Source organism: Schistocerca gregaria, chromosome 8 (genome assembly GCF_023897955.1).
Source record: "Schistocerca gregaria isolate iqSchGreg1 chromosome 8, iqSchGreg1.2, whole genome shotgun sequence".
Lineage (NCBI taxonomy): Eukaryota > Metazoa > Arthropoda > Insecta > Orthoptera > Acrididae > Schistocerca > Schistocerca gregaria.
This window is the reverse complement of record NC_064927.1, coordinates 147177654-147202627: the sequence shown is the minus strand read 5'-3', so window position 1 is coordinate 147202627 and position 24974 is coordinate 147177654. Positions and strand designations below refer to the sequence as shown.

General features: G+C 43.0%; 1 protein-coding gene and 1 non-coding gene across 4 annotated transcripts in view; one reads left to right on the top strand and one right to left on the bottom strand.

Annotated features, from left to right (window-relative positions):
• Nucleotides 1-24974, top strand: part of LOC126283955 (protein still life, isoform SIF type 1) — a 1235171-nt gene that overhangs the window by 413118 nt on the left and 797079 nt on the right. The gene's annotated exons all lie outside the window — the stretch shown is intronic.
• Trnas-gga (transfer RNA serine (anticodon GGA)) lies at nt 6846-6927 on the bottom strand. Its single transcript is given in 2 exon segments — nt 6846-6880; nt 6890-6927. It is a non-coding gene; the product is annotated as a tRNA-Ser (tRNA).

The following is a 24974-nucleotide window of genomic DNA, read 5'->3' as shown; positions in this document are numbered from 1 at the left end:
ACAATTCTCAGAGAATGATATCAGCTTTAATCGGAACATAAGTGCCAATCTGTAACTGAAACTCTCGACCTGATGGTTGTCACTGCCAATTGCCTTAACCAATTAGCCTGGGAGTAACCCAAATTTTTAGTATCACACATATTTCTCTTCACTGTTATTTTTTATTGTCGCCTACTGCTTCTTTCACACCAATCAATGAATTATTAATTCATTACACACTCTTGTCAACCAACGTTTGGTTGGACGCTGTAAAAAAAAAAAAAAAAAAAATGCGCTGTATGTGCACAGGACCAAGCGGAACATTACTCAGTCTCAAGTGGTGCTTAGACCCTCCTCAAAACAGATTTATTAACATCCCTCCCCCCACAAGTTTAAGGGATAGGATGTCAGGAAAGTATAAAAACGCACATAGTAATAGAATTATACTGCCTGAAGGATTGCACTGTCTAGTTTTGTATTACAATAAATTTACAATACTTTTTCTATTGCATATGAAATTTGACTGTGTGGTAATGTGGTAGCAGCAGTACTTGAGTGCACTATTATACGCTGAAGACTGTCTACCGCCGTGGAGGAAAAATAAGTAAGCTTTCATGGTATTTAAAAGGACTGAGAATTTATGCGTTAAGTATAGGACCTTAAAGGAATTTCGTTCTTATTACAAAATGCAGTTATATTTTTCCGACTGTTTTTTTTAGATTTCAGAATATGTAACCTTACGATTTGTATTTCAGTAATACTGAGCTGATACATTTCGATTACGATTATAAGGGTAAATCGCCATCTTTTGTTCTTCAGCATCTCCTGAATGAATGTTACCTTTACAAACAGTCTCTTTTTTAAAAAAAACCTGCACTCCGTCTTCACACCACGAGTGGCCTACCGGGAGCATCCGACGGCCGGATCATCCTGAGAGGAGGATGTGGATAGGAGGGGCGTGGGGTCAGCACCCCGCTCTCCCGGTCGTTATGATGGTATTTTTGTCCGAAGCCGCTACTATTCGGTCGAGTAGCTCCTGAACTGGCATCACAGGCTGAGTGCACGCCGAAAAATAGCAACAGCGCATGGCGGCTGGATGGTCATTCATCCAAGTGCCTGCCATGCCCTAAAGCGCTTAACTTCGGTGATCTCCCGGGAACCGGTGTATCCACTGCGGCAAGGTCGTTGTCCACAAACAGTCATTTAACTAAGCGTAAATGTTATGCAACAGGTACCTTCTTTATATACAGCAGAACTGCTCAATTAGCCAAAAGAGTTGCCTCCCTTTCATGCAACCCGTTATCCTGCTATGGCGTATAGCTGATGTCGATCTTAATTTCGTGATAGCAAAACAAAGGATACGGTTTTAAAGCGAATACAACATTTGAAATATAGATTTGTTACAGTAATTCTATAATAAAATCACGGGAGGATTATATTTTATCATTTGAAGCAGTAAGCAGTCTGCAATATTCTACTGTTGTCGTAAACATGTCCGATGTACAAAGTAAATGTAAATCACATTTTTAGTTACGTTCAGAAAGCTTAGTAGGTGTCGCAGTCAACTTTGCTTCGATTATCGATTGTGTACATAACAAGCTTAAGCGTTTGTGGAACTAAGTGACTGATATTACTGCATGCCATTGATTGCATCCCCAATCCTAATTCAATGAATTTAAACTAAAAACTGAGGCTAGTTCTTTCCTTTAGTGCGGAAAGGATACATTTCCGTGATTACGTCGGTGTCAAGAACACGTAGAACCATAACAAAAAAGAGGGAAATATTTTCCGAAGTAATATCCGCTGACACAACAAATATTGGTCCGAGACCAGAAACTTCCCACCTTACCTCTGTGTCAATGTGGCGGATACGTATCTGTTCGGCGCTCGTAAAAGTTTTTAGAGCTCTCCGGGCCCCACAGCGAAACTTGACGCGTCCCGCCCGGTTGGACAGCACGCCAGACTGCCGTGGTAATGGCCTTCTTCCTCTACGATCCGCACCCACACACGTGTCAGTCATAAAAAAGTACGCCACTTCTTCACACTGTTGGCGCGGGGTTTTCGGGCTGCCACCACTCGTACTGGAGTAGTGTTTCTGTTGAACGAGGTGTGTGGGTGGGTGGGGGGGGGGCACCACTTAATTAGGGTAACGCAATAACCTGGCGCGGCCGTCTTTATTACCACCGCACCGCTGCTCTTTTCCGCCAGGCCGGCTTTGGCAAAAGTTAATTGGATCCTTTTCTCGTCGGCAGAGAACTGGGTGGGCAGACGCGCTGTAAAACAGAGCCACGTCTTACACTTCGCTCGCGTCTTTTCATCTGCCCTGCTGACAACTCGTAGCAGGAGCCAGCCACTACAGAGGCCAGAGGTGCTCTCCCGCTACCGTATGATGAAACATCTTGCAGCGTCCCTTCCTTTTCTTGACACGTACGCTGCTGCACATTAAGATCGCAACACAATGATGGCGGTATATAGCACACGTCAAACCGACACCAAGGATAGGGTATTTCTAAAAGGACTTCACAACTTAAAAAATTCATATAAATTTATTGATACAGAGCTGGGTTTAGTGTTATTTTGTAAGGAAACACATACAGTTTTTTTACCTTAAACTTAAGATGTATGTGGCTTCCGTTGGTTATCCTGGACACATTCCATCAGAAGTCAGTTTCTTCCCAAACTCGCTGTAGCAGTGCAGGTGTAACTTACTCAATGGCGATGTAAATTCTAGCTCTAGGTTCAGGTAGAGATGCCGGCACAGGATTAATCCCCATAAAAAAACATCGAATAGTGTAAGGTCTGGGGAACGTGGACGCCATGCAATTGGTGCATTACGGCCAATCTATTGACCTGGAGAGCGGTTACTGACATCAGCCAAGTTATGGGGTCGTACACCATCTTGCATGGTCTTCCTTGTCGATCTGTGGAATCAAAAATTGTTGTAACATATCCAGGTACATTATCCCGTTGATGGTTCTCTCACGGAAAAAAGGAGTCGTACACTTAGTTCTTGCTCAATGCACAGAAAACGTCCAGGTTATTGGTATCACGAACATGTTGCAAAGTTTGATGTGGATTTTCACTACCTCAAATACTACAGTTGTGTGTGTTAATGTTTCCACTTAAGTGAAAAGTCGACTCGGCAAAAAAGATGATCTTGTCCAAGAAATGTTCATTCTTGTGTAATCGATTTAACATATCTGCGCAGAAGTTCTTGCGAGCAATTTTACCACTGCCCTTTCTTGCTCATACGATCGTCAGTCTGTACGGTTTCAAATTTAAACGGGTTCCCAACACACACCAAACAGCAGTTGTGTGGGACTTGCATTTCACGAGATGCACACCAGGTCGATTTCGTAGGGATGTTGACAAAACGTTGTCGACAGATTTGCTTTGATGACCTGATGATTTCCTGTGTCTTACAGATGATCCCGTTTCCACAAAAGATTTATGCCACTCCTAAATTGTAGGCCTACTGGTGCGGAAAGTACGCGTAACTGTTGTCGCCGACTTCGATTCTTCAAACCAAAACACACAGCTAACCCACTCGGGTCCAGTGAGGGCAGCCATCTTTAGCACAACAGCCGCTAGCGCTCTTTACGGTGAGATTCGGCACTAGAGAACTACGCGAGACAAAACTTGATGCATTTCGCGACAAACTGACACTACCATCATCTCCATAGGCACTATGAAATATTTTTTATGAATTTTCAAAGCTGTAAAATCCTATATACTACATGATTGAGAATATTTAGCGTAAATGACCTAGCGTGCCCGGCAATGCTTGGCAATTGCTAAATAACTACTGGAATTGAATATACGTCCTAACCGCCTCCTTCTCCCTCTTTCTGTTCTCCTCCTTCGCCCTCTCTTTATCCATCACCTCGTGCTGTTCCTCTCTCTTCCCCTCTTCTCGTTCCCTTGCCCCTCGTCCACATCATTCTTCCCCCTTTCTATGTCCATTTTCTCCTCCCCCCCTTTCTGTCCATGTTCTCTTCCCCTCTCTTTGTTCATGAGCCTTGATTGTTGTTAATACAAACAAAACCTTGATTACAAACAGACGTCGCTTAAAATGACTGGATAAATTGATTGGGATAATTGGTATATGGGGTATGAGAGAGATCCCTGTAGCTGCTGGATCTTTGATAATAGTAGCTTCAATGGCGGTATTTCACGTAGTTTTAATATCCGAACGTGTAGGAATCCAAAGTAACAGACGCTTCATATTCCATAATAGTATTCGTGTTCTGTTCATAATCCGATCAACCACAAATAAAACTTTTCTGTTTCCTGTTGGAACAGAACGCGAGAATGAAAACAAACACATTTTTGTGTATATAGTTTTTGACATGTATAGGAGAAGGAACATATACCCTTTCAGACCCACTGGCTAAAGTAGCGTACATTAAACTTCATTTACACATCTCTGGATGTCCCACCTCTTGGGCATCACGGTAAAACTATCGACAAGTGAAAGTAGCAGAGCGCAGCAGCTTGTGACCGCCAGTATACACGGTTGTTGTTGGCTAGATATACTCCACTGTACAACCGGATATTATTATTGTTATTTCTCATGGTGATTACTAAATTATCAGTGTACTTACTACAACAATGAATATTTGAAAAATAATTATTTTAGTCCATAAAAAGAACCCAAGTGTACAAAGTATACAATGAAAACAGCTACATATATTTGTATAACTCTTGCAGCTAAACTCATTACAAAATCACCTAAAAGCGTTAGGGTATAAAGAGAAACTTTCTTTCCGCCAGCAAAAAAAAAAAATCAGGTCTGAAAGAGGTATTGGAGAAACAATTTGTCTAGTGCCCTGCTAACGTACTTAAAACTGACTGCAGAAGAAAAACTAAACAGCACAATTTAACACCACCGTAGCCGCCTCACGTGTTTTGAATCAGGAAATGTACTTGTAGATTAGATCCAGAGTAATGTCAGTTTTATTAAATGATAGTTATTTTACAATATTACATGTGACCATAACCAGAAAACGTGTAAAATGTTGACTGGAAATTGTCATAAGCGCAAAACCTCAAGAGCAGGTTGCATGTGGAGATCTAAAGTGCGATGACCAGCTCTAAAAAAGAAGGAAAGAACTGAGATACGTTAGAAAGATACTAAGAAACATTATACTATCAATGAAAGCGGTAGCTTACAAAATCCTCGTTCTACGGACTTCTGAGACTTCAGGGGGGCCCTTACCCTGTGGGGTTTAATGCAGTAGGCCAAGAAATGCCGAAGACGGTGGTTTCGTGCAGTAAGCGCTGGTTTTTTACGGAAATGATCAAACTACAGTGGCGGATACTGTAAGAGAAGCGTCACGGAAAAATATAGAAATGAACATTACTGTTCGACCTTACTTCTGTTGTTAAACCTCATCGTCTCTCTCGCGAAACAGGCAGCAGGATAAATAAATGGTATTCGTACGAGAATTACCCTCCGCCACACATTGCAAGGTGGACTGTGGATGATATATATGTAGACGTAAATTGTAATTTTTCTCTGAATGGTTGAACACGAAAAGCAGACCGCAGATTATGATAAAAACGTAGTACGTACTCGTCTACCGTGCTGCATATGCAACGTGGAGCACTGTTAGGCGTTACACCCCTGCAGAATACGTAAACACAGCATGGCCCCTGCCACAGAATGGATGGTAGGCGAGATTTGCGATCCACTGCGTGCCCCATCACATCAAGTGGAACGGCGCCGTAGCGTCCAGTATGGCGAGATTGCGTAATTGCTCGTATGCTCGCCTCGCGAGAGCCGTTCTACGCGACTGATGGTCTCCGCCGTGTTCCACGCATTCTGCTTGGCACTGCGTACACGCAGTTGCGGATGCGTGTGGAGGGATATCGCAGCTTATGAAGACCAACAGTCGAACTGTTTTTCTTTTCTAATCTTCCATTATCATTTTAGATACTGTTTTATTTTCATGAGACGCTTCTCACGACTGATGAGTCTCCTAGGAAAATAATTTATTGAAGTTCATAACTGCAGAAAACAGCAGGACCATCCATCAGGGCTTGAGCAGCGACAGACTTAACTAGAATACGATTCTTCTTGTCTCCAGCTGTTGTAGCAAATTCGATGTTCTCGATGGTCTTGTATCCATCAATGTATTCAAGCCACTCTGATATTTCTAATGCAGATATGCTTCAGCAACTAACGAGAAAATTTATTAGAGCTAGTTTGAAAGAAGGCATGAAAATATATTACAAGAGGGCTAATGTACAATCAACACAAAATAAAAATGTGTAAATGAAAGAGGAAGTCGTAAAAGCAGATGATAAGATTTTTGCATTCGCGACGTAGCAGATAATGTCTGGCGGGACAACAAAATAAATAAACCGAAGAATAAAACCTACCTAAAGTATTTTTGGTGACCAAATTAGTGTTTGGAGAACTGGCACTTTCGATGTGTCTGAAAAAGTAAGGGTACAATGAAAATGGAAATGAACGTTTGGCGCCATTGGCCGGGAGACCCTTTGCGGGGCAGGTCTCATTACATTCGACGCCACATTGTTCGACCTATGCGCCGGATGACGATGAAATGATGATGAAAACAGCCCAACACCCAGTCCGTGAGAGGAGAAAATTCCCGAACCAGCCGGGAATCAAACCCGGGCCAGTAGAACGGCAATCTGTCATGCTGACCACTCAGCTATCGGGTCAGACAAGGTTACAATCAGTGTCTATTACCCAGTTTTTACTTATGCCGGTGAGACGTAGGCTTCAAAAATGGTTCAAATGGCTCTGAGCACTATGGGACTTAACTTCTGAGGTCGTCAGTCCCCTAGAACTTAGAACTACTTAAACCTAACTAACCTAAGGACATTACACACATCCATGCCCGAGGCAGGATTCGAACCTGCGACCGTAGCGGTCACGCTGTTCCAGACTAGCGCCTTGAACCGCTCGGCCACTCCGGCCGGCAACATAGGCTTCTAATGCCGAAATAATTAAAAAACCGAAACTCAAGGTTTTTCAACAAGCATTGGAAAGACGCATGTGTGATTCCACAGCCGTAAAGAATGGGTATAAAATTTTATCTTTATTTAAACTAAAGAATATTAAGCACTTGAGCCTAAGAATTAATTCAGAAACTTCAGTAATCAATGAATTTACAAATTTGCCTATCGATTTTGTGGATAGTGCGACGTTGGTCGAGTAATGGTAAATAGGTAATAATGGCAGATATGTGAAAATGGGTTTTTCTGTGATTTTTGCGATTTAATGCTTAGTTGAATTAAAAAAATTATCAAATATTGCCAAGATGGTGCTTTGTAGGAACTTCAGTGCTTTCATGCATAGGACCTGTGCCTGGAATCTTAGAATGGTCCATCCAGAACTGCTATAAAACACAAAGTTGGGTTTGACTGTAGAAACTAGGACCACTTTGGTTCGTCAAGTGATTTATTTCGGAGAGGCGTATTTAACTAGAACCCAAGGTGTAGCTTACTTATTTAGAACTGTCAAAAAATCTTATCGTGGTTTTGTAACAAGTATAGTTCGCGTCTGGACCAAACATATCAGTAGTTCAGACGCCATGTTGTAGCAGTGTTCCTGAGATCTGAAGCGTCAGAAGTTTAGGAAAATCGTTTAAGCATTTTGCTGCTCACTGACAACAGTAACTCTATTATTAAATAGTATGATGACAGCTCGAAAGTATGACCACAGCCGAAACCCTGAGTCACACACACGGGAACTTAGGTGGCGCTAAACGCTCAGCTGTCGTCGTGGTATTCTTTGTCAGGACCTCTGGCTCGATGGCATTCACTTTATCAAATGGTTCAAATGGTTCTGAGCACTATGGGACTTAACATCTGAGGTCATCAGTCCCTTAGAACTTAGAACCATTTAAACCTAACTAAGCTAAGGACATCACACACATCTATGCCCGGGGCAGAATTCGAAACTGTGACAGTAGCGGTCGCGCGGTTCCAGACTAAAGCACCTAGAACCACTCGGCCACAACGGCCGGCTCATTTTATCGGGTGTTATCATTAAGTGTGATTTTCTCCTGTTGGCCAAGCATTGTCTGCCTGTCTAATAACCTGTATAGATGAACAGCTGAAGTACGCTCTCTCACCCCTTTCGACAACATCACGTTAATTGATTGAATGAACTTAAAGATTGTATTTAATATACTTATAACGTTGGTTCTGTCTTCGACTCTTATTTACGAAGTTCCGTCATGTCTCCACTTGTCCTCAATTTCTTTACTTAATTACCTGATCGTAAATACAGTTATTAAATGAGATACCAAAGTTAATTACGTCTTAAAATATGAGAGGAAGCTGACGGCTGGGTCACGAAAAGAACAAAGAATCTGTAGACGAAAGGAATGTTTTAGCAAGAGCAGATGGCGCCAGGGAGAGTCTATCACACGGGATGGTATTTAGTAAGAGAGACAGCGAAACAAGTAAGTTAGTGAGCATAAAAAAGGAGGCGTATGGCGTGATTGGATGGGAGTCGCTCTCTAGATTGATATTGAGCCACTTAGGCGACTTTCATGCCTCTAAATTAAACCAGTAATAGTACCACGGAAAAGGGTTCTACAGTTTAACGCAGAATCCGAACTAGGTGCAGTTCCTGGCATATCTTCACGTCACTGAGACGTGAAGACGGGGGTAAAGGCAGACTGAAAAATTTCAAGGTTTAATTGGGATTCGATGGCACGATCTTTCAGTAACCAGACACTCACTTTACCCACTAGAGCGCCAATCCCGACGGTCAGGGATGAGATTAGAGTGGAAGATGTACTTTTTACTATAATGATAATGATAATGAGGTGGGCGAGAATACAGTGAAGTGAGTGGATGATAGCTGCACCAAAGAAGCTCGTTTATGCTGTCCGAGAGAGAGCAGAAAAGACTGAAGCTACTACCTGATGAAGACAGAAGTAATAAGGATGCATACAGCGCGAACGTAGTGCATGAAAAAGTGATTGTTTATCCAATAGTGGTTATTAGATGACTGTGAGAGGAAAAGTGCTTGAGATTTCATGCTGTATGTTTTTTACCATGGGAAGGTACACTATGTGATAAAAAGTATCCAGACGCCCCCAAAAACATACGTTTTTCATATCATGTGCATTGTGCTGCCACCCACTGCCAGGTGCTCCATATCAGCGACCTCAGTAGTCATTAAACGTCGTGAAAGAGCAGAATGGGGCACTCCGCAGAAGTCAAGAGCTTCGAACGAGGTCAGGTGATAGCGTGTCAGAGACCGCCGACAGTTGAAGAGGGTCGTAATGTGTAATAGGCAGACATCTATCCTGAACATAACACAGGAATTCCAAACTGCATCAGGATACACTGCAAGTACTATGACAGTTAGGTAGGAGGTGAGAAAATTTGGATTTCATGGTCGAGCGGCTGGTCATAAGCCACTCATCAAGGCGGTAAATGCCAAAAAAACTTCTACCACCTGATTTCTACATCTACATCCATACTCCGCAAGCCACCTGACGGTGTGTGGCGGAAGAGAGTGGAAGGTAAGGGTGGGCCAGCACCGTATTGAATTCCAGCATTACTGATGGTGGGCGCCAGGAACTTGTAAGTAATTTTCAGTCAGGTGTTCGGATACTTTTGATCACATAGTGTAGAAATAATAAAATTCTGATCGTGCTGATGGTGTACCTTCCTGTTTATTTAACATATTTATGAACAGCGTAAAAAGGTGGAATAGAAAATGCATTACCGTAATGCTTCTTCGAGAGAAAAAGGGGAAAGAAGATAAGGAGTTGCAGTACAGCGCAGTATTGCTGAGAAGGGTATTTACAAACCAGGGACAGAGCGGCGCCGGGCGACCAGCTATTATCCTAGGAGGGTCTTTAAAACGCACCGGCGCGAATGTGCCGGCTTTATCTCGGAGCTGAAGAACGGGCAGAGAAACGCGCAGCCTTTCCTCAGTGCCTCGTTGCTGGAGTCCAGACAAAAATGCCAAGGGACGCTGAATTGGCTCGCGTAAGGAAATTGTGGAGGAAAACGCTGAAGAGGTGGTATTCTTGGATGACGGGAAGAATGCTCCGCTGTGAGAAATGTATTTTCCATTCTCCGCTCAAAGTGCCATAGCAAAGCAAAGCGCAGTCAGTGCGAGAGAATATGAGAAGGTTTTCTCTGCAGTTCCATTAGGAGAATGGAAAACAGGAGCTCCATAAAAATGCCATCGTGCAACTTAGGCATCACTCGATCCTATTGCGAGCAGCAATAATAAGTTCATTGTCAAAGCGTATCCGGACCTTCTTTTGTATTCTTGCGCATTATTTCTTTATGTCTTTACGACGTCCGTTGTAGAGACTTGGCTGAAAAACAGAATTCTGTAATTGGCGAAGACAGCTACAGTTATTAATTTCTAAAGCGATTAATGTTAAACTAGAAAGTTTTTGGACGTAAAGGTTTGACAAAGGCCACGAATGACATACGTCAGAAGTTACTGCAGGGTTGCCGCCATTAATTATCGAATAACTTCAGTGTAACAGTAATGGTGATCCCCATATATGTGAATGCCAAACGCTGGTTTCTGTCGTCCGCGAATTGCAGTTACGGACAAAGTTTACATCGTTGTGTATGCACTTAACGATCATTTACTTATTTATGAATATGTATCGTGTGTCATTTACGGTAAATGTATCGCAAGGAGCACAGGATTGTGATACTTCCTTCACATAAAATACGAATTTTAGAATCTCCCTCAGGTTCGGTGTGCAAAATTAAGAAAAAAATTTGTGCTCCGGAAATATTTCGTGTGATTTGTCTCCTCGTAGTGTACTCTTCAGGAAGGTGATACGCGTTTGACATCAGGATACTTTCCATTAGGAAAGTGGGTGTACTCAGCGTCTGTGATACGATTTATTAATTGTAGAGCGCAGCAATCAGTCTTCCTCTTTTGCAAGTTTTATTTGGCTAATCCAGATTTTGGCTAGTGCCTAGCCATTATCAAAACATAATTTTCTAGTCTCTATGCATATCAGTTCCTTGTTATTCGGGCGTCAGTCATAGTTCTTTGATTACTAGCAGCATTTGAATACTAGTAGAATTCAAGGAATTGTGACTGACGCCCGAACGACAGGGAACTGTCATGCATTGAGGCTAGAAAATAGTGTATTGATAATGGCTAGGCACTACTCGAGATCTGGATTTGCCAAATAAAACCTGCAAAAAAAGGACGACTGGCTGCTGCACTCCATCATTCATAAAAGCTTTTGACGTCTTATTTTCAAAAACCACTGTCTCTCAGCTGGTGCATAGATCCTTCATATTTGTGCCCATATTTCCGGTGGTTACTTATAATTATTGGAGGTATTTTAAATCTGCCTTAACAACTACAAGAAATCCGTATTTTTGTCCGCGAATGTGTTTCATTTTATTGAAACAAAACCTCGTCAGTGCTCTGTAATGAAATGTATCAACAGTTTGGATTGCTTTACAGTTAAATAAACAGTTCGTTAAAAGCCGTTGATTTTACTTACGATTTCCGATAGCATCAGGATTCGCTGTTTACTTGCACGTTTTTGAAGTTTTACTTCTTTCTGCGCTGTTATTTTTACCTAATCCCACATTGATATGCATAGTTATGCATTTCTTTTACATCAGCTTGTTGCTAAGGTTGTTTCGATTACGCTGCAGTAGTTGGTTGGGAAACGCTCACACATCATCCATAGAGCCATAAACTCTCCCCATGTTATCTGAATATTTTTAAAGCCCTGAAGAAAGACATACGTGCCCGTCGATTTGCTTTGCCTGGGTAGAATCATAGCTCCGTAGACAGTCACAAAGATTTTTGCATGAAGACACTGACCACCTTGTCTCACAGTCGGGTACAAGTATTAACAGTTCAGTAGATTACTTTTGAAATAATTAAACTTCCTTTTCTCTTCTCGTATTCATTTGATTGTCCCTCAAATATTCAAGAAATGCTCAGGTGACTGTATCGCCAATTTACTTTGCCATTCGGTGCTGAAAAAACCGAGGTAACCAGGACCTATGGACAGCAAGAGAAATTCAGACCAACAGCAACTTAATACATCCATTTACGTTTTTAGTTTTATGATTTATTTCCGTTTCACATTCTTTATAATTAAGTACATGATTTTATATCTCTTTTATTAAGCTAAATTGTATGATTTAATATCTTTATCATTGCACCAGTCGAGGTACGAATTAAAAAAATTTAATAACTTGATCTCTTCTGGCGTTCCTTTCATAGCGATCTATCGTGCTTGCAGCAGTGAAACCGTATTCTTCCTCCCACAGGAAGACGGAAGGCGAGCGGAGCGGCGATCGTTAGAAGCTATTCGTGCGCCAGACAATAAATACGGTCGCCACCGCTGAAATGCCGAGAAAAATATAAATTACCAGCCCGGTGCTATGTTTTTCCCCTTGAATAGCTCTGTTTCTTCCGCGCCACGCTTTGCATACCGAAATACAGTTCCTGACAAACAGCGGCGCCCCGCCTCAGGTTTTACGACGCAACTGCAGCCAATACCGCTTATGCGAAACGTTTCGGGCGAGTTTGGCTTGCTGAATGACTTACAATAGCTTACTAAATAATATCTAAGTCTACCGAAATTACGGCGATGCTCTGAAAGGAAATAACTCTGATATATTCCTGTTTGTGTGATCAGTACGTTAGTCACCAGACGCGTTTCGCTTTATTCTCAGCCGGTGGTGATAGAATTTATTGATCCTCTTAAGATTCCGTGCATCAGTTAGTAAAATCAGAAACCTCATAGGATCGCTCTGTCTGTGTCTCCGAATGTTAAACACCGTTTTTCTCGGGAACGGATAGATGTATCAGAGTCAAATTTATGTCACCTATTAAGGTTTATGTTCTTTTGGTGGCGTAATAGTTTAAAGCTTCTGAGTCAAGGTTCAAAAATGGTTCAAATGGCTCTGAGCACTATGGGACTTCACTTCTGAGGTCATCAGTCCCCTAGAACTTAGGACTACTTAAACCTAACTAGCCTAAGGACATCACACACATCCATGCCCTAGGCAGAATTCGAACCTGCGACCTTATTGGTCGCGCGGTTCCAGACTGAAGCGCCTAGAAACGCTCGGCCACTCCTGCCACACCATGTTTTCTAGATTTTTTTTCCTTACTCATCTTTGACGCTGTGAAACACATCTCTTCTAATTAAAACGTGCGTAATCGTGGTTGACAGTATATGCACAAAGCTAATTTGTCTGGAATCAACATTATCGAAGTGTCGACGCGCCTGCAGCTATTGTTTTCGATGCCGAATGTCATATCACATCAGATACTGCTAGTTCAGTCATTCAAAGAGCGGCGTCGAATAATTTAGATAGTTCCAGACGCACTCTGGGAGGCTTAGGCGAGTATGAACGACTCTGTGGTAATGAGAACCCAATGGAGCCGGGAAAGCTGGGACAAGAATGAACCAGCTGCGCGCGCTCGGAACAAATCATGCCGAAAATGCGGCAATCCGTCGGCTGACTTTGGCGCGGCTTACCGAGTGCGAGAAAAGTGAATAGGTTTCCTGAAAGCGCCATTTATCTGGGTGCAGCGGGGAGCGGATTATTCAGCGCGGGAGGTGCTGGAGGCGCGGCGACCGGCCGCTGCGGGGAATCCCCACCTGCCCCGCCGCGCCAGGGGGCAGCACGATCGCTCAGCGCTCCCCACCTGTCGCGTCCGACGTCCCGTCCATTTGTTACAGACACAGACACAGACGTAGACGGACCGCGGAGTTCCAGCTCGGCTCGGTGCTTCACTTTGCGTCTGCGGTCCCTGTCCTGCTTTCAATTCCAATTTCATTACCGGCCGTGGTCGTCCGCATTAATTCCCCTCCAAGACCTCTTCCTTTAAGCGAGCTGAACCTGAACTCCGAGCGACAAACTTGGAGAGGTTGTTCAGCCGAAATGTCGTTAGAGGGTTTCGGTAGGAGAGAACAACAAGCGCCGAGATCTATGTACCACGCGATTAGGCACTTGTGTTGAAAAGTTCAGCATAGGCTCAAGACCGCGACAATATTGGTTTCAATTCTACCAAGTAAGTTTGTCGTGAAACAATTTGTATTGACTTATTAAAAGCTATTGACAAATTTGCCTGGAAGAAACTATTTTACATCTACATACATACTCCGCAATCCACCATATGGTGCGTGGCGTAGGGTACCTAGTACCACAACTAGAATCTTCTCTCCCTGTTCCAAACAGAATGAGGGGAAAATGACTGCCTATATGCCTCTGTACGAGCCCTAATCTCTCTTATCTTATCTTTGTGGTCTTTCCGCGAAATGTAAGTTGGTGGCAGTAAAATTGTACTGCAGTCAGCCTCAAATGCTGTTTCTCTAAATTTCCTCAGTAGCGATTCACGAAAAGAACGCCTCCATTCCTCCAGAGACGCCCACCCGAGTTCCTGAAGCATTTCTGTAACTCTCGCGTGATGATCAAACCTACCAGTAACAAATCTAGCAGCCCGCCTCTGAATTGCTTCTATGTCATCCCTCAATCCGACCTGATAGGGATTCCAAACGCTCGAGCAGTGTTCAAGAATAGGTCGTATTAGTGTTTTATAAGCTGTACAGATTAACCACATCTTTTCAAAATCCTACCAATGAACCGAAGACGACTATCCGCCTTCCCCACAACTGCTACTACATGCTTGTCCCACTTCATATCTCTCTGCAGTGTTACACCCAAATATTCATTCGACGTGACTGTGTCAAGCGCTACACTACTAATGGAGTATTCAAACATTACAGGACTCTTTTTCCTATTCATTTGCATTAATTTACATTTATCTATATTTAGAGTTAGCTGCTATTCTTTACACCAATTAGAAAATCCTGTCCAAGTCATCTTGTATCCTTCTACAGTCACTCAACGACGACACCTTCCCGTACACCACAGCATGATCAGCAAACAGCCGCACATTGCTATCCATTCTATCCAAAAGATCATTTGTGTAGATGGAAAACAACAGCGGACCTACCACACTTCCCTGGGGCACTCCAGATGATACCCTCACCTCCGATTAACACTCACTATCGAGGACAACGTACTGTGTTCTATTACTTAAGAAGTCTTCATGCCACTCACATATTTGGGAACCAATCCCATATGCTCGTACCTTTGTTAGGAGTCTGCATTGGGGCACCAAGTCAAACGCTTTCGGTTCTGAAGATGTTGCTGTTCGTACAGATACCTATTAGACGACCTCATTTATTATTGTACCTTGTAGCCAGGATGTTCGGCCGGCTTTCCGTGAGTCAGCGCGTAATCGTGATCAACAGTGTATGCACAACTGACCTGAAAGCATTGACGTGCGATGCATTTTCCTTAGTCCCCAATATACTTTATTACTGTAACGTCACCTTGTGTTTCCAGTAACGGCCCAGTGCAGTAATATCGTGGCTAAGTAGTAGTTGTCTAAGCAGGAACACTACATGAGACGCAATGAACACTGTATAGTCCGCTACTATGTAGATGCTGATTCACTCAATATCGAGCAGATAGCTACAATTTAATGATCATACACTTGGGATATGAACACAGACCTAACTACAAAGTGATTCTGTTGCATTCCATTAGATTCGCCTATCTTTTCACGCGAAATACGTTGAACACTAATGTCTCCCATACACAGCTTCTAATTTATGTACGAGACTTTTTCACTGGATTCAGATAGCCAGAGGCTACTACGAAGTGTATATTCCTGCCAGGACCCTCTGTCTGCTGCACAGGGCAATTCATTAAAGCCTAATCTCCTTTTTGGAAGAGCCCGCAGCGACCAGTGAAATGGAGAGGCCGAACGCTGCCCTGTTTTCCGGGCAAAGTGCCAACTCGACCGCACGCCACGCTGAAGAGACACGTTCATATATTACTAAGGAATTAATAGTTTCACAAAATAAGTACATCATGGATACATACTTATATGCAGACTTTCATCGTATTTGTCGTGCTTCCAAACCACAGAGCAGTGCTATGCCACTGATGTTAACTGAAGGCAACTGTGGTTGCTAAGTGCAGTTAAGTTCTTTTTCTCTACCTCTCTATCATGAAATATGCCTCTGTGTCTGTTCTGCGCACCAGCCCACCCACCCACACATCCACCCACCCACACACAATATGAATTAAATTTACGTCAGCAGCTAACTCGTATGTCGATACACCATCCAGTTTCAGGCGATAATTATTGTATTTAAATCCTAGCTACTTTACTTTTAAAACTTGAGAGGCAATGCAAGTTCATTGACGATTTTCTTCCTAACATAATACTGCAATACTATTTACATGCTAAAGTAAGGGCTAAAATCAGTAATTCATTTTCCGGTACAAGGACTACAATACATTGATAAGCCAAAACATTATAACCACTTCCAGAATTAGATTTTCACTCCACTGCAGAGTGAAAACCTCATTCTGGAAACATCACCGAGACTGTGGCTGAGCCATGTCTCCGCAATATCCTTTCTTTCAGGAGCGCTGGTTCTCCAATGTTCGCAGGAGAGCTTCTGTAAAGTTTGGAAGGTAGGAGACGAGGTGCTGGCAGAAGTAAAGCTGTGAGGACGGGGCGTGAGCCGTGCTTGGGTATCTCATTTGGTAGAGCATTTGCCCGCGAAAGGCAAAGGTCCCGAGTTCGAGTCTCGGTCTGGCACACAGCCGGCCGCGGTGGTCTAGCGGTTCTAGGCGCGCAGTCTGGAACCGCGCGACTGCTACGGTCGCAGGTTCGAATCCTGCCTCGGGCATGGATGTGTGTGATGTCCTTAGGTTAGTTAGGTTTAAGTAGTTCTAAGTTCTAGGGGACTGATGATCACAGTAGTTAAGTCCCATAGTGCTCAGAGCCATTTGAACCATTTTTTTTCTGGCACACAGTTTTAATCTGCCAGGAAGTTTCATTATGACCACTTACTTAAAAGTATGGTGGTCCACATCTGGATCGCAGCTCAGCAGTGATTCTGCATGGCATGGATTCGACAAGTATTTGACTGGTTCCCGTAATTTGCGGGCTGTTGGTTGGTGGCCGCGGAGCTGGCTCCGGACAGCGTCCCAGTTGGATTTCGTCGGATTCAAATAAGCCGAATTTGATGGCTAAGACATCAACGTGAGTTCACTATCATGTTTCTAAAACCAGTGCTGATCGATTCTGGCCTTGTGACATGAAGAGTTATCCTGCTGGAAGATGCTACCGCTTTTGAAGAAGACATCAAGCACAAGGGGCTACACGTGGTCCCTACTGGTGTTCATATAGTCCCCATCCGTGATGATGCCTTCGATTACTACAGCAAGTCCGATGGAGGCCAAAATGAATGTTCCCCATGACACAATACCGATCCCACCGTCCTGCGTCCGTGGCACGCTGCATTTTCCCAACAGCCGTTCGCCCGGATGAGGGCATATCTGGACACTACCATCAGCTTGGTTTAACAATAAACGGCCAGGCGACACGATTCCATTGCTCCGCGGGCCAATCTCGATGATTTCGTGCCCACTGTAACCGTAACACGATGTTATTGCGATAACAAAGGAACACGCAAGGGTTCTCTGCTGCGGGACAACACGTTAAACAGTGTGCACTGAAAGGTGTCCTCCGAAGTACACTACTGGCTATTAAAATTGCTACACCACAAAGATGACGTGCTACACACGCGAAATTTAACCGACAGGAAGAAGACCCTGTGATATGCAAATGATTAGCTTTTCAGAGCATTCACACAAGGTTGGCGCCGGTGGCGAAACCTACAACGTGCCGACATGAGGAAAGTTTCCAACCGATTTCTCACACACAAACAGGAGTTGACCGGTGCTGCCCGAGGAAACATTGTTGTGACGCCTCGTGTAAGGAGGAGAAATGTCGTACCATCACGTTTCCGACTTTGATAAAGGTCGGATTGTAGCCTATCGCGATTGCGGTTTATCGTATCGCGACATTGCTGCTTGCGCCGGTTTACATCCAATGACTGTTAGCAGAATATGGAATCGGTGGGTTCAGGAGGGTAATACGGATCGCCGTGCTGGATCCCAACGGCCTCTTATCACTAGCAGTCGAGATGGCAGGCATCTTATCCGCATGGCTGTAACGGATCGTGCAGCCATGTCTAGATGCCTGAGTCAACAGATGGGGACGTTTGCAAGACAACAACCATCTGCGCGAACAGTTCGACTACGTTTGCAGCAGCATGTACTATCAACTCGGAGACCATGGCTGTGGTTACCCTAGAAGCTGCATCACAGACAGGAGCGCTTGCGATGGTGTACTCAACGACGAACCTGGGTGCACGAATGGCAAAACGTCATTTTTTCGGATGAATCCAGGTTCTGTTTACAGCATCATGATGGTCGCATCCGTGTTTGGCGACATCGCGGTGAACGCACATTGGAAGCGCGTATTCGTCATCGCCATACTGGTGTATCACCCGCTGTAATGGTATGGGGTGCCATTGGTTACCCGTCTCGGTCACCTCTTGTCCGCATTGCCCAAACTTTGAACAGTGGACGTTACGTTTCAGATGTGTTACGACCCGTGGCTCTACCCTTCATTCGATCTCTGCGAAACCCTACATTTCAGCAGGATGATGCACGACGGCACGTTGCAGGTTCTGTACAGGTTTTTCTGGATTCGTAAAATGTTCGACAGCTGCCCTAGCCAGCACATTCTCCAGATCCTTCACCAATTGAAAACGTCTGGCCAATGGTGGCCGAGCAACTGGCTCGTCAGAATACGCCAGTCACTACTCTTGATGAAATTTGGTATCGTGTTGAAGCTGCATGGGCAGCTGTACCTGTACACACCATCCAAGCTGTGTTTGATTCAATGCCCATGCGAATCAAGGCCGTTATTACGGCCAGAGATGGTGGTTCTGGGTACTGATTTCTCAGGATATATGCACCCAAATTGCGTGAAAATGTATTCACATGTCAGTTCAGGCATAATTTTTTATCTAATGAATACCCGTTTATCATCTGCATTTCTTCTTGGTGTATCAATTTTAATGGCCAGTAGTGTATATGTGCCTGGGTCAGCACTATTGTATTTTGTCATCAGATCTACCACAGATAGCCGCCTGTTCTGCTATAGAGAACGGGCAAACTTCCATCCCTACGTTCTGTGATAAAGTCTCGACTTTCACTTTCTTGTTGTCTACACGTAGTTTCGCCGTATCCGTAACGCTCACTCCAGGCCACTGGACCACAAATATCTGATGGTTCAAATTTCTCTGAGCACTATGCGACTTAACTTCTTAGGTCATCAGTAGCCTAGAACTTAGAACTAATTAAACCTAACTAACCTAAGGACATCGCACACATCCACGCCAAGGCAGGATTCGAACCTGCGACTAGAGTGGTCGCTCGGCTCCAGACTGTAGCGCCTAGAAACGCACGGCCACTCCGGCCGGCCACGACAATCTGGTTTTGACAAAGTCGCTCTAGTCAGCGGATTTCCGCATTTAAGCCTCTTATCGTAACTGGAATGATTCCTCCTTCATCTCTGTTCTGCTCATGTACTTCCCTTTCCCTTACTGCGTCACGTGCCTTGTGCGCCACCAGGCTTCATACAACACCGCAGTGGGCAGTGGGCAGTGGCCGTAATGTTTTGCCTCATAAGTGTACAAGGAACGATAAAAAATATCGGTTTGATAGTTATACAGTCCAGAATCGCTATTCCAATCAAGCACAATCACCATGGCCACTTTGTCAATCATCCGACCGAGGTACTAAGGTGAAAGTACCCGTTTGGTAGGACACTGCCTTGCTGCGAAGGAAAAACCTAGCTACTTGCTGCACATTCTCATCCGATAGGAGTCGTCGACGCATCAAGGCCTTTTTTAAGGGACCAAAGCGCGAGATAGCCGCTTGGAAAGAGATCACGGCCACAGGGCGGTTGCTCATGTGTCTGCCCTTGAGTTGGCATAACTACAGCGTTGCGACATTTGAGGACGTGCGTTATCATGAACCAGCAGCACTCGTTGGGAGTTGGTTTTCGACAGGCATGCTGCCCTACACACCTTCATTCTCCTATGGATGTCGACCGGTGCTTATCTTTCGGCAGCCACGGAGAGAATAATTACATGTTGGTCGTACATGAACATATTAGGTAATAACGTCGGTATAGTTCCCGTTTCCGCATTTACCGCACGCAAGTCGGAAAGACACAACTGCCACATTAATCCCTTGCCTACATGTCGGGGCTTATGTAACAGCATTGGAATCGCGCTATGTTGCATATATGCTGCATCAACGCTCTCAAATGAAAACTTTTTAATCGCTCCTAATACAAACGAGCCGGCCGCGGTGGTCTAGCGGTTCTAGGCGCTCAGTCCGGAACCGCGCGACTGCTACGGTCGCAGGTTTGAATCCTGCCTCGAGCTTGGATGTGTGTGATGTCCTTAGGTTAGTTAGGTTTAAGTAGTTCTAAACTCTGGGGGACTCAGAGCCATTTGAACCTTATACAAACAGTTGTCCCCATTAAAATGTTTAGAAACGGAACGAAAGTTGGTAAATATCTTCGATAGATGTGCTAGATTAATGGTGATTGTTTTAAAGAAACGTCCTCATATATATTAAGAAAGTTATAATACTTACTTTCAAGTAAAGCACGTTTTATCTACAAGCTAGGGAATGTTATATCTTATTCATAGTGTAGAAACTTTGCTTATCTCAGGAAAACTTACGTTCTACACGATCCGAGGGAACAAAAGTGAATACAAATGTTGATAGAAACTAGTGACCCCTCCTGTGTCTCTAATTCCACTCTATTCTCTCTACGCACTGTCTTTCTCTCGACCAGTAGCCACTTCGTTAATCTTAATGAGAATTACTACAGGAAAACTAACCTAAACATGCGTGTCAAACACTGAAATAGTCGCGATGGATAATTGATTGTGGGGGAAGTAGGAAAATAAGAGAATGAAGCATTTGAGTTCTAATGTTACAGAAAGACGTTGGAAGTTAAGCTGGCTGACAAGAGAGATTCGGAGTCGATAGATAACACAGTCTCGTATGGTAATTACAATTTTTAAAAATTGTGAAAAGAAACTGTGGTGAGGGGGAGTGTGTGAAAAATTCTAAGCAGAATTTGTAATAGTTTGGTAGCACAGCAGGGAACAACTTCCTTGAAACCAGATGGATTGGTATAGGGCTAAGCGCTAAAAATGTAACGAAGTACAACAAGTAATTCAGGACGTTAGTGGTACTCTTGAGATGGAAATTGTGCAGGAGAGCAAATTGTAATGGGTTACGTCAAACCAGTCGCAAGACAGATGATCCCCCCCCCCCCCCCCAAAAAAAAAAAACATTTTAAAAGAGCATAAACAATTACTCTGTGATTTGTCCGGAGGTATATATTCACAGTAACAGGCATTCTCATAAAAAACGAATTGTGGCACTCTGAAATAACCAATTTAATAATGATCATATGAGACAGGCATTGATATACACGGTGTACTGCAGATAAGATCGTTACCGGTTTTGTTCATGATTAGTTCCTCTTCAGGCGATAATAAAGTGCTATACTTAGAAACATTTTGTTGTTGATAGTGATGTGGTTGTTCATACCGGCAGTCTTCTGCGCTGGTTTGTAGTGGTTGACCCCTGTGCAGCAAATGTTCCTAGAAAGGACAATTCTTCCTTCTAGGTGTAACATCAAACTGTAATTTAAAAAAAAACACACTTCTACTAGTGACAAACACCTTTCTGTGGGTACTATGTTATTTCCGTAATTCTATGAACGACTAACATCTATGGTTTTGATGGTTTACGTGGTGCTCCATGGAAACGGATTTCTTTCGGCAGTCAGCCTATACGAATTTCACTAATTAGTAAGCTCTAATTTTTAAATAATCTGGTTGCTCTAGAGATAAACACTAAGTATCTGAAACCGTTTGGACATTTTAACTTTTTAGTCACCTTTTGACTCGTTTAAAGTTTGTTGGTTTTTTTTCGTATCTTGCTCTCACATTTTCATCTCTACATCGTTAATAACCTATTAACATCTGTTTTGCATATTTTAGTATTTGTTTGCCCCACTAGTTTCACTTCTGCTGTTCCTTCAAGGGCCAAGTTAAATTATTCCCGTATGTGATAGCAGGTGTTCCACTGATGTATCCCTCCTACTGCTTACATCTCCCATGGACTTCTTTCCTCACCTGTTCTTACCTTGTTTAATTTATTTTATCGTAAATGGTTAATTGAGATTTCTGATGAAATAGACTCTACCCATAATTCTGATTTTTTTGAGTAATTATCTATTAACGTGATTTGTACGACAGTGGGTATTAAATATTTGCATCGATCTTTCCCTTAGTTGGCGGTTAGCGCTCGTGCATACAGGATGTTTATCCAGTAATAATGTAGACAGTAGGCATGAATATACACGACGGCACCGAGAACATCTTCACAGACGTACCCTACATTGAAATCTCGGAAGAATTTTAACTTTCCTCATTAAACAGCCCATGAATAATTTGATTACGTTTATCTATGCTGTGTCGCATCCTTAATTCTCCCTGCCCCCCCCTCTCTCTCTCACCCTCTCTCTCTCTCTCTCTCTCTCTCTCTCTCTCTCTCTCTCTCTCTCTCTCTCTCTCTCTCCCCTGCACACTCATGCAGTTGCGGATAATATCTGAGACAAAGCTTTTATTCACCAGCAGAAGTAGGAAACTGCCTGGCGCCAAAACCGGATAAAATAAGAGTTGCAGGAAGAGATTAGCGGTCTCATCCTTTTGTTCCGCGCGAACGCAGAATCTGGCAGGCTGGGCGCGGGCACTATATAGCGGACTGGTTGGAAAACAGAGAACAATGGGCAAGTAATTCGGCGAGCGGCCAACGCGCCTGGTGGAGCTGGGAGAGGCTTACGGGGTGGTGGGCACGCCTAACGGCGGACATCGGAATGCAGTATGCCGGTTGGACTGCGTTGGCGGGAGGCGGAGCGCAAGAAAGGCGCAAGCCGGCGCCAGGGGACCGAGACCAGGGACCCAGGCGCGTCCGGCGCCTCATTAATAACTCAGGGCCGCGCCGGATACACAGGCAGCCCAAGCTGCACTGCAGCAGCGCGGGTTGTCACAATTGCAGGCGTCAGACGCGTGTCTCAGCTGAGACACTGAGATACTGGCAGTTTTACAAGGGGCCTTGCAGACTTCGATTTTCTTTCTACATATAGCATAACAAGCTAAGTGCTCGGAATTCAGCTTGCTTAAGCTGTACGATGCAATTTTCTAAGACAAAGATCCCTTTCCGAGACCGGAAAATAACAGAGCGTTGTCAAGTACAAAACTTTTCGATCTTATTAACACGTTAGATTCTAAAAGTCACCGTCTTGGTCACATGCTATTATTAAAATTGCAGACATCATCAGACCTAAAAATTACTGTAGGGAGACGTACTTACGCCTACATTGCAAAACTGAAAATTGTCTGCGTATATCCGAACAGCGTAGCTCAGAATGGGCCTACGAGGAGCTGCAGTGATTTTTAGACCAGATGTTGGCTGCAAATTCGAAATCGGTTGTCAGTTGCAATAAAGTAACATGTGATCAAGACAGTGACTTTTATAATCTAATCCAATACAAAGGCCACCACTCTCTTCCACAGATCCAAATGACCTTATTTCCCGTCTTATTAACACACTTACCAGTACCGAAGTGCGTACCTTAATAACTCTAAAGTTGTTGATTCGAATCTTGCGAGTAGCAACTCTTTATTTTTACTTAAATTCCGTAGGTATTAAAAAAGGTAAATGTTAATTTACAATCACTGAATCGCAACTTTAACAATATCAAAAATTTTCGTCCAGTTTTATTCTACAAGTAGCACGAAAACGCGAGTATTCACAATAAATTAAAATTTGACACAAAAATGTGACACTTCAAATAGAAAATAAAATTCTTTCTTATATCTAGTGACTAAACAGTATTACTGACGTACATAGAATTTTCTTTTTAGGATAAGGCATTTCGTATGTCTATCAATTTTTGATATAGTTTCATACAATTAATAATTAAAAATAGGAAAATGCTGAATTTATTAAAAGATCGAGCGATTTTATGATAACTACACTTGTGCGCTACGCACTCGACTACCAGGCTCGAAATGATTTTCAGTTTACAGTGATCGGAAATACAATCTCCAAGGTAGATTTTTTCGAGACTGATGACCTTTTTTCCTACATTTAGAGCTGCATTGTACTACTTTATAAATTTAATATCCAGAAACTGAGCTAGAGTTCCTACAAGTCTGAAGAAAATCGAGGAGAACCAGTGTGTAATTGTATGGAATTCATTGAGGTTGGCGAGACTGCAATATGGAACTTAATGGAATCTTTGTGACGTTTTTATTCCAATGTTTACGGGAAGGCTCCCTAACCAATCTACCCCTTTGTTTTTAACCAACTAAGGACTGCGTGACAGTTTCATTTCCTTCCTACTTGCTCTTTCGTTTTATTATAATATTTTGCCATTTTTTTCACGATGTCTGTCTTTTTTCTTCACACAAATTTACACTTTTCTCTTATGCTTTGGAATTCTTCTAAACTTATCACTTATCTTCTGAATATATCTCATATTTCCAATTTTTCTGGATTTACCTAGTGTATTTCTAGTTTTTTTTTAACTTTATGCATGCAGCCTGTTGTTAATTTCTTTTCGCAGAGGTATTTGAGCATCTGGTTTGTCAACCTGCTGTTATACATCCTGTGTAAATGTCGAAAAACATCAGTCTCCTTTTCCCTACTTTTTCTATTATTTCATAAATTTGGATATTTTTTCATTGCTTCTAATTTTCCAGACTACGATTTTGCTCATGATTCTTCTGAATAATATGTCTATGTTTGTCTGTTAATTCAGTGAAAGAGTCAGATGAGTGTCCTGAATTTTATAAATTATTTACAGTTATTGGCAAAAACCATTAAAATGCTCAGTTCAGTGACAGTGTTGTAATGCCATATTTTTGCGTTTCTTGATACGCATTTTTACTGTAAATGATTTTTGGTACTCTACATTATCATCCAATTTCTGT